Here is an 11,300-nt window from a genome sequence, read left to right as displayed (position 1 = left end):
AGTTCCTTCCCACAGTATGGTCAACTTGATCTGAATTACCATTTTTTTTTCACTTTTACTTATGATTTTTTGGATTCTTTTGATTCAACTTGAACAATATATCAAATATATGGACTTCGATTCTTTGCTAAGTCAGTGTAAATTCTTTTTACAGTTATATACCCTCTTTTGTTTGGATGTGGGAGAATTGTATTTGATGATTTTGATCTACAAGATATTGTTGTAATGATGAGGGTTTTTTCCTCAGATTTCCAATTGGGTTTTCTTGTTGGTCGTTTTCTAGTGGGAGAAATGTGAGAGAAACACTTGGGGAGTGCTTAGCTAGAGCTAGGTTGTCACCACCACCGTTACAATCTCACAACCAATTTTAGTGAGGGTGTGAGTTTCATTGTTTCATTTACAAGAAAGCCTGCTGCCATTGATGTAAGTGACAAGAATAGAATAAAAAGTGTTTTTTTGATGGGAATAGAATAAAAAGTGTTGAAAGCCACTGAGTCACTGCAGTTCCCACATGAACCCCATGAAATCCACCTATTGTCCTTTCCATCTTTATACCTTCAATATATAACAAATATGTGCTACTAAGAAAATGTGTCTAGTTGCCTATATTTGTCACTTTCTTTGCTTGGTCACCTCTTGTTCGTTACTATCCCACTGTGTATACACCGAAGCAATGTATGGTGTGATCCACTGCTTCATGACCCACAAACCTTAAAGTACTCATCAGTCCGAGGATGTTGAACTTGGGAGGAACTGAAAGAAAGAACAAGAACAAGTTGTTAATTTACTGATTCTTTGTGTGTTGGTGATCGAAACTACACTAGTCAGTATATTTGATCCGAAGTGTTATTTGTAATCCAAATTATTAGCATATTGCCAATATTGTATTAGGAGTAGAATTATTAGAAGATGACTGAATTACATGTATGAATTTTGTGTTATATTGTTGATCTTTAAATATGAGTGAATTTGTTTTTATTTGTGGTATGATATATAGGTAAGTTCGACAATCCATGTAAAATGAGTGGCTCATGTCTAATGCACATTCGACAGGTCAAGATTTATTTTGCTTATATGGTAGAGAGTGGACTACAGAATTAGATACATCAAAGTTGGCCTAATTTATAGAATTTGTGGTGCTTACGATGGCTGCGAGCATGTGTAAGCACAAAGTTGGCGATAATAACCATCCAATTCAAGACAGGATTAAAGAGGACAACTAATTAGCCTTGTACAATTGGTATCATATGGCATTGTTATATAAGCATCAATAGCTGTTCTGTGTAAGTAAGAGTCGGTCTATGTCTAACTCACAAATCATAGATAAAGAGGGTTTTTGCTAATTTGGGGTCAACTTTTGAGCTTAATTAAGATTAGCAGGTTATTCTTGTGGATGAATGTGCAAACGAGGGGTGTGAAGTATATGCTTCACTTAACTTATTGTTTTAACTTTTCAACGTAATGTTTTATCGGAAAAATACACCTCGGTGTTTTGAATCATCTCTCGAGCTTAAAGAGAGTTTACGTATACTCTCTAAGGCTATTTATAATGGGATATCGATTCAAAGGTCTTTTGAGACTTTGACTAATGTAGGTAGATTTGATGAAGCAGATAACACTCTAATAGCTATGAGAAATGCGGGATTTGAGCCAGACGCCATTATACTGTCATTACATATAGCCAAGTGCAAGGCCAAGAAACTCGAAGAAGCCTGTAAACTGGTGGATGATATATGGAAGAAAATGGATATGTATGTACGTTCCTCATATAAAGACTTGGACGATTTTGATTCAAGGCCATTGTGCTGCTAATGAAGTTGACAAGGCGCTGATTTGTTTTGCAAAGATGATGGAAAGAGAATGTGAAGCGGATCTTCTAAATGGATTCATTAAGCAGACAAATGTAGATGGTGCATACGAACTGCTAATTGAAATGTTGAATACAGAAGGAGCTACTAGGAGCTAGAAAGCTCTAGGAGTCGAGGAAGCTAGCAATGGATAGTTTCTTCGCTTGATGAAGAAGCAGGGCGGACACTTTTGTCGACGGATACATATCAAAGTTTGGTTATGTGGTCTGTCGAGAACGCTACAGAATTTTTCAAGGCATTGTCCCATCCTCTGCAGCTTATGTCCATGTTTTCCAATCATTCTTTAAAGAAGGTAGACACTCTAAAGCCAAGGATTCACTCTATAAATGGTCAAGTTCGAAAACTTTTTGGTGCCACAGAAAGAAGCAAGACTACTGTTTATTGCTTCAAGTTTGTACCGATATATAGCTGCATTAGAAAATTTGTGATTTCTCGAAACAAGTAAAACTGCTGCTACTGCTTAAAATTTGAACCAATAGTTGCGTGAGATCTCGAATGGGATTTAAGCTAATTCATGGAAACAATTGGAGATCAGCCTTAAACAAAAAATAAATAAATTGGAGATCAGCATCTTGTTAAGGGTATAAGTATAATTACACACCATGTGGTGCTCCAGTACTTGGTATATATAGCTGCTGTTCTTATTTTCGTAGATGTATCAGAGCCTTTCTACAACAATACAAGTCATTTCTCTTTTTATTTTCTTGCTTTCTCCTTCAAGCTTTCATGGTATCAAGAGCCCAGGTTTCATTCTTGGAGGACCAAAGTCTATCTCATTGCTTCCGCATGTTTTCTCTTATCTTAGATTCATCTTTCCCCAATTTTAGTATCCTTAACCCCAATTCCAGTAACCCTAACCCCAATTTCAGTCCAATTTCTTCTCCTCGATTTGTTATCGAGGAAGCCGAGCCATTCTTCGTTACCAGCTCGTCCTGATTCGTCGCCTTCCGTCCTTGACGGGTTCTCCTTTCTCCGATTTGGTTGCCGGACCTCAACTTGTTACTATGTTTGATTGAGTTTGGGATTGGAAATTGGCTCATTAGAGATTGCTTGGAGTTTCAATTAACTATTTAGATAAGTTCTTCCTCAAAACTGTTCAGATTGATTGCAAGTTGTTGAAAGTTGGTTATCTCAGAATTGTGCAGTAAATTTTCAGAAACATTAGAAAGGCTCTGATACCATGCTAGAAATCATGGGTTATTGAAATGAAAGTGCAAAACTGAAAAGTAAAGAACACAGAGAAATGATTTGGACTACATTGTGAATTCTCTTATGTTAAAGTGAACAATACAACATAGCCTTTATATAGGCAATAGGTATTACAAGCCAATGACCAAACTACCCTTGCGACACAATATTGCTATACTGTTAATACATCTCCCTCTTGTTTCTTTCCAATTGTTAAGGTCAAATTTTTTGGTATTTTTTCCCAAAGTACAAGAAAAGAATAGGGTATCAGGTATCCTAAAGGCTTACGAGATCAAAGTACTTAATCTTACGCATACGAAATGCTAGAACTATACATTGCAGCACAATACATGACCACTTTTAACAGTATCGTGATTCAGATGCAGGTTGGGTGACAGTTTCTAGTTTGACTCCAAATTTCCTTGGTGTGATATTGAAAGTTCTGGCATGCATCGAGGCTAGCAGCGACAATGGCATTAGCACATGATGCGTTGATGGATTTTAGGGAGGTTTGAACTACTAGAAAAAAATTACTTAGGAGACGAAAAACCTTTCCGTAGCCTAAGTGTTGACTTAGGCGACAAAACAATATTTGATTTTTATTTTATCTCGTCGCAACGGTAGCGGTGTTCGGCCTTTTATTTTATCTCGTTGGGAGATCGATGCCATGTAAGGATGGGGATGCGAAAGGGTTTTTGAGAATTTGAGGTGGATTGGTTGTTGATCACAAGTTTGGAAGGTGATTGTTTTTTTATTTTTCAATTTTGGATGTAGGAGGAAGAGCATAGAGTTATGCATAGAAGTCCTTCCTTATAAAGGGGGTGCACATTATTACTTGTGAAGTACGATGTACTCGGGATGGCGGAGGAGCTGTCACGATCTCCTTGGATGCTTAATGGTGGTACAATGGCTCTTGTAGTGTTTATGCACGAAGGAATCTTACGCATTGATGAAAAGCTTCCTTAGGACATATCAGTTTGCCCTACAATGCAGCCTTCTTCTGCGTGTATTGCATATGCATCAGTGTTCAGGGAGAGACATTCATTTTGATTTGTAGCGTTGAATATAGCAGAGCGTGGGAACTGGTCTGTGAAGGTCAAAGGATGGGCCAAGTGTTGTGGGCTCTTTAATCACTACGTGAGGTGCTATGTTCAATTCCTGGTGAAACAAGCGGCCAAGGAAGTGGTTGAGTGGAGGCAAAAAATTGTGTTGGCGGTCTTATGTTGCAACAAAAGTAAGCGCTGGTTTGAATGGTGGTTGATGCATTAGGATTTCAAATCCTAGCATTGAGAAAGGGAAGATGTTCATGTCAACAGCTTCTCAACCTATAGTTAGGATTAAGACTGAGTGTTCTCTCTTTGCAAAAACAAGGTTCCCTAGGGTTTCATTTTCTGGTTTCTTCTCTCCGTCCAACGACTCGTCTAATGACGACGCCGTCGGACGGGACTTGCTCATGACCTTCAGGTGATGGTGTTGGGTCAGTTGGTGGTGGTGGGAGGAGAGGGCCAGTTGTGGAAGGAGGGAAGTTCGATTTAGGCAAAAATGGGGAAGATGTTCACGTCAATAGCTTCTCAACCTATAGTTAGGATTAAGACCGAGTGTTCTCTCTTCGCAAAAACAAGGTTCCCTAGGGTTTCATTTTCAAGTTTCTTCTCTCCATCCAACGACTCGTCTAATGACGACGCCGTCTGACGGAACTTGCTCATGACCTTCGGGTGATGGTGCTGGGTCGGTTGGTGGTGGTGGAAGGAGAGGGCCAGTTGTGGAAGGAGGGAAGTTCGATTGAAGTAAAGATGATGTGTCTGAGCGTGGCATGGCTTTCCGATCTGATGTCAGGCCGTCGAAGAGAAGCAGGTGAGGATGACTGAGTGGTGATCTGGAGAGGCGAATTGTAATGGCGGCGTCAGGATGTGGTAGCGGTGTGGATTTGCTCGGATTGATTTCCTGATTTGGATTGATTGTCAACGTTGCAGCTCCTATCGCAAATCTTGGCAGTATGGTGGCTGCTTCTTGAGCCTGGGGAACGATCGACGGTGCTTCTCTAGTGGCGGCCGGTGTCGGTCATGGAGCGATAGCTTGCTCAGCGGTGGTGCATGGCTTCTAGGGTTGTTTTCTAAAATGGTCTGGTCCTTAAGGCCAAATTGGTAATGGGATAGGCCTGGGTTCTTTTGTGGCCCAAATTGGTTTTCTTTTTTAATTTTTTGTTTTCTGTTTAGGTTTTGTTATTGGTTGGTTTTAGTTGTCCCTCTTTTGTGAGTAAGGGTTTAGGCCTCCTCTTTGAGTGAAGGTTTGGGGTTTTGGTAGGTTAATTGGTTGTGGGTTGTTGGTCGTGTCGCTGGGTGTGCCATGATTATGGTGTCGTTTCCAGGGACTATTTTAACGTCAGTTAGTTCTTGTTGTCAATGTAATAGGGAGGTTACCTGTGCATATATACTGATAATTTTGGCATATAGTGTTTGAAAGAATTGTTTCTTCTTGAGATTGATTGTAAGGATGTATCGAAACTTCTGCATTAGATTAGGTTACGGTTTAACCCCTATCGGTTATTGTCCACTGTAATCGTTGGTGTTTCGGGTAGGTAGGGAGGAGAGTGAGAAATTTATTTCCACCACCGATATCCCTCATGGTTGTAAAATAGTATTCCCCTTTAATGAAATTCTAAAAATATCCCAATGATATCCCTATAGTTGGGATTTGATAATGGCGGTGTCAATGCCTAGGGCTGGTCGTTTGAACCCGATAGCCTGAAAAATACCGAATCAAGCCGGTCCTTATTTTTTAAAAATGGTTACGGTCTAAGGCTTGGCCCGAATACCATATACCAAGACAGATTGATGGTCAAAGTTGGAGAAAGAAAACACATGTTCTACATATGATTCCTTGATGAGATTTTAAGATTTTGAAATTAGAAATTAAAAATGTCGTTGCATACGATGAATGCGAATGTCATTCAAAAAGTCACACATGTGTTTACATTCTTGATTGTTTAGTAGTTGATAAGGATGTAGATTTACTTGTACAGTGTACACTTTGGTATATGATTTTTTAACCAACATGAATTACAAGGGATGTTAGACATTTTAAATGTTGATGTCAAAATGATGAAATGATAAAAGACTTGAAGTTGAGGTTTTGGATTGTATAATTGAGTCCATAAGCAGCTTAAAGCTGATGTGGAGGAGGAGGGGTACAATAATGAAATCTCATGGTCCATAGTTAACATCAATGCCAATAAAGTGGCGAGATATGTTTCTCGTGTTGCAGAGAATCTGAACTTGAAGCAACCTCATGATTTGCTAAAAAACCTCCCACATAACTTCGCCCAACTGCTTGATGCTGATGAACCAACTCATGGTAAGCATTCTTTTTCCACTTCTTAAATGTTTTTGTTTATAAATATGTTTATTTGTTTTAACTCTCGATTACTACTATTAACTCACGCTTTGATCCCTGTTGATGGACCATCAGCTTGCAGCAACAACCATTATAGGATCTGCTGAGATCAAATGGTGGATTTTTTTTTGCATGTAGTCAGTTTCTTCATAAGCATCTTTTGTCCGTCGATGTATTGACTTGGATTTGACTTTTTTTTTCTTTTTTTCATCTATGGGTTTGAACTATTTTCTAATTAGACAAAACTTGTAAGATTGTTTTGATTAGAAGTTGGTCTTGAAAAAAAAAAAAACCTAATAAATAACTCACGCACCTTACATATGATTTCCTTATTTTGAGTGCGAACAACTATTTGTTTGACAAGTAACATCGAAAATAAGGAAGTCCATTGTTGGACGGCTGATTGCCTAAGTATTGGACGGCTGATTCCGTAATTATAGGACAACTTATTGCGTTAGTATTGTGTTTCTATAATGTTAAAAGTTTAAGACAAACTTTCTCTTTCAGGTGTAACATTATATTGCAGGTGGGTTCCCATGCAATAGGGAAGATCAAGATGAACATTGTTGCAGTTTTGACCCATCATGAGAAGAAATCTGATGTTTATACTGTTGTTAGGAACCATTGGGGCAAGATCATGGCAGTAAACTACAGACTCTCCAATTCATCTTCAGCGTTGGAGGCTGAAAGGAGTGCCGCTTCCCTTGGAGTAGGGATGGCCAAAGCATTGAAAGAAGCATTGAAGGTTGACTGCATTTTTGAGACCACTAGCCTTACTCTAAGGAGATTTATAGAGGATCAGAAGCTTAGACTTTCTCTTCAGTAACAGTAACTCCAAAAAGAATGTAGGATTTTATAATTTGTCTTTTATCTATTGTTGAGGAAGTTTTTCATCTAAAGCCCTTAAAACATGAAGAAGCTTCTAGAAACTTGTTACTTTAACTACTACCCCAAGCAATTAGATATTGCAGACACTAACTTTACTAGATTCTCAAGGTCGAGGATCAAGATGAAATCCAAAACATCCCTGCTAGTTTTAATTTGAAGGTGGATCTGAGGTGAAAGAGGACTCACCACAAAATCCAAAAAGATGGGACATAAGATACAAATTATGTAGGGATAAACATAGCAAACCTTCCTCCTCACATTGTTGTTGGAAACGCCGGTTTTGTATCCAACAATGGTAAGAAAGGAATATTTGTACTTCTGCCAAGATTATCAGGTTGAGTTCTATTTAACATAGAGTCTGAATGCTAAGCAGCACTACTTGAGCTGACTATATTAATTCTAAGTCATCAGAAGCTTCTAGTAGTAAAAATCACAAGGTAGGTGTATCTTTTTTGATGGTCTGTGTGATTGGTGATTCTTTTTCTAACTATTGTATTATGTGCACAACATCTAAACTAGGCATTATGAACCAACATGTTATCTACATGGAATTGTTAAACCAACTTGGGTTGCCCCTGTTGTTGGAAGATCAAAATCAACATCGATTCAACATGGGAATTGTTGAATCGTAGGTGTTGTATTTCTGCTGTTGCTAGAGATTGTTCAGGAAAGATCATGGGGATCAATGCTAAGGTGGGATATGCTTTTTCACACGTCAGGGAAGAGATAAAGGCAGCCATACTTGCCGTTGAACTAGTCAAAGGCCTCAATTTCAGGTTTGAAGATTGTACTGTGGAGTTTACAAGCCGTACTCTGAAGGTTGATTTAGAGGCTAATATGGAGTATAAAGCACTCAAAGCTGATAAGGAGTACAATGATATGAAGTCTATCTATTGGGCCACAGTGGACATCTAAGCGAACAAAGTAGCCAGGTATATCTCTCATCGTGCAGACAATGTGAGTGTGAAAGATTGTGATATGTTACAAAACGTCCTAGATGCCTTGGCAAAATTGCTCTATGCAGATTGCAGACTACTACTTGATGTACTACTAAATGTATTGTGATACTTGATGGCACAAATAAGATGATGGCACTACTAAACGTAGTATTCTCTTCGATAAACTTATCACTTGACATTTAGAGGTAGATCTATTGCCAAAACTTTGCTGACATTTTTCTTCATGTAGCTTCAGGGTGTTTATTGCGAGTGTTACTATGATTAAGATGCTCAACACATAAGATGTGTACTTTGTTTCTATGGTTGAATAAAAAAAACAACGAATACAGATTTACTGATCTAGTATCATTTATCAATCATCCCATAATCAATTCAATTTCATTTTCATGCTACCTAAATTATTATGATAATTGTCTCATATTAGATTAATGAGAAATTCGTCCCAATAATATATGAATTTTTGCTTCTTATAAACTTTGGTATATCAAGTTTTGAAAATATCATGGTATGTCATGTTTCCATCCCGACCTAAAATTGGTATATATAACCATTAAGACGACCAATTTACCCTTAAGTTTTCTTTTTTTTCTTAGTTTTTTTTATTTGTTTTCATATTCCAGAAATATTAGAAGAGGTTTTGAAATTTGATGATTTTAGTTGGCTTTTATAAACTTGAAGAAGATTGAAGATGGGAAATATACAAAAGTTCAATCCTTATTTTTCCGCTGACATTCAAAGATCTTGTTGTTACCGTTGACATTTAAAGATGATTGAGATGAAGAACTGATTATTAGCAAGGAGAAAGTGACGATGAATTTTTTCTCTACGTTCCTAAAATTATAAAAAGCCAAAAGAAAAGAAAATTAGAATATGAAAACAAAGAAGAAAAACTAAGGAAAAAAAAAGAATTTAAAAAAGTAAATTGGTCATTTTTTTTGTCTGAGGGTAAAATAGTCATTTTAATGGTTATATATACCAATCTTAGGTCGGGATGAAAACATGAGATATCAATCTGATATTTTTAAAACTTGATATACCAAAGTTTATAAGGAGCAAAAGTTCGTATACCATTTAGACGAAAAGAAATTCGTCCAAATGGTATACGAACTTTTACTCCTAGGTTCTTCTGGTCAGGCTTCACGGTGTAAGGAGCTTGAGGCATTTTTTTCTTCCCTTCTTTCAACCACAGATGTCTTCTTAATTGCATTTTTTTTAGATCAATGCGTGCCTTAGGACCGTCTTTCGTCTTCCCCTCCAAGTTCAGCACTGTGCCCACCACACTGTCGCAAACATTCTTTTCTATGTGCATCACATCTAGGTAGTGCCTGATCAACAACTTACTCCAGTATGGGAGTTCCCAGAATATGCTCTTATGTGTCCAGAATTTGTACCTGTCGGGTCTTTCAGGTATTGCCGCCACAATGTTGGGATGATTGCTGAGCTGCCCAAAATCGTACTCATTAAGCACTGCTAAAATTTCTTCCCCCGTCCATCTTCTGGGAGGCACACCGTTTTCTATGGTCCCATCAAATGCCTGTGCATCGAGCCGCCATTCGTGATCATATGTAAGGAGAGTACGGTGACCCAATTTGCATATCTTGTTGTAATGACTGCTGCTCCCCTCATCGCTAAGGCACTCTGGACAAGCCTTATATCCCCTAACAACGTTGCCCGACAACATCCCACGGGCAGGAAAATCACTGATGGTACCAACAACCATGACATGCATCTGGAACATCTCGTGCGTGTACTTGTCATAAGTGGGATGACCAACGTCCCACAAAAATTTAAGCTCTTCAATCAAAGGTCTCAAATACACATTGAGACACTTCCCTGGATAACCGGGCCCCAGAATCAACAAACTCAACATATTGTATTCCTTCTTCATGCACATCCATGGGGGAAGGTTATACGGTACCAAAATCACCGGCCATACACTATATTGAAGACTCATGTTGCCAAAAGGGTTGAACCCGTCGGATGAGAGCCCGAGCCTCACATTCCGGACCTCTGACGCAAAATGAGGAAACTCCCTGTCTATATGCTTCCAAGCCTCCCCGTCAGCAGGGTGTATAAGGGTATCTTCGTCATGCAATTCCCTATCAGCGTGCCATCTCATAGCTTCGGCCGTGTGTGAAGACATGTACAACCGCTCCAACCTATCCCTCAAAGGGAAATACCGAAGTACCTTTACAGGTTTCCTGTTGCCTACAGGAGTCAGCTTATATCTGTCAGTGTGACATACCGGACATGCGTCAAGGCCACCAAGGTCATTCCCTTCTGGATCTTTACCCCAAAAGAGAACGCAGTCATATCTGCATGCATGGATCTTGATGTAGGAAAGCCCAAGATCTTTCAAGATACATCGGACCTTATGATGAGTGGTAGGAAAACGATGACCGTGAGGCAGCATCGAAGCAGTGTACTGTAGATAATCATTAACAGCTTTCACAGTCGATTTAGTCTCAACTTTAATCTTCATTACGTCCATCACACTTTCAAGAACGGTCTTCTGACAACCGGGATACACAGGGGTCTGTTGGAAAGCAAGCAGTTTGTTGTACTTATCAATACCAGCAGTGTTGACAGCTCTAGGGAAGGGCTGCACCGGGTTAGGCATATACTGTCCTTGAGTGCATACACCGCTCTCATAAGGAAACATGTCGTTGATGAAGACCGTTGTTGGATAGTTGGATGTACTGCCCGTACTCAAAAAATTGGCCATGATCATCGCGGACCCCCAGATGATGTTTCACCGTGATATAATCAACATGTGTATTTCTTCCAAAACCCGTTACTCTTCAGGTGCTGCCATACTTTGTCAATCGCAAATCGATGCATATCGTTGCGACACTGACATTTCGTGCACGGGCAATAGAAAATTGTATTCCCGTTAGCATTAGCCAGCGCATATTCCAGAAAACTCATAATTCTTTACCATATCTTTTGCCCCATTTTGGAAGCGAAATCCAACTCTTATCCATATCCTGAAAATATAACAAAA

This window comes from Fragaria vesca, linkage group LG7 (assembly GCF_000184155.1).
Source record: "Fragaria vesca subsp. vesca linkage group LG7, FraVesHawaii_1.0, whole genome shotgun sequence".
Lineage (NCBI taxonomy): Eukaryota > Viridiplantae > Streptophyta > Magnoliopsida > Rosales > Rosaceae > Fragaria > Fragaria vesca.
The sequence above is the reverse complement of the archived record's forward strand: the minus strand, read 5'-3'. Positions refer to the sequence as shown.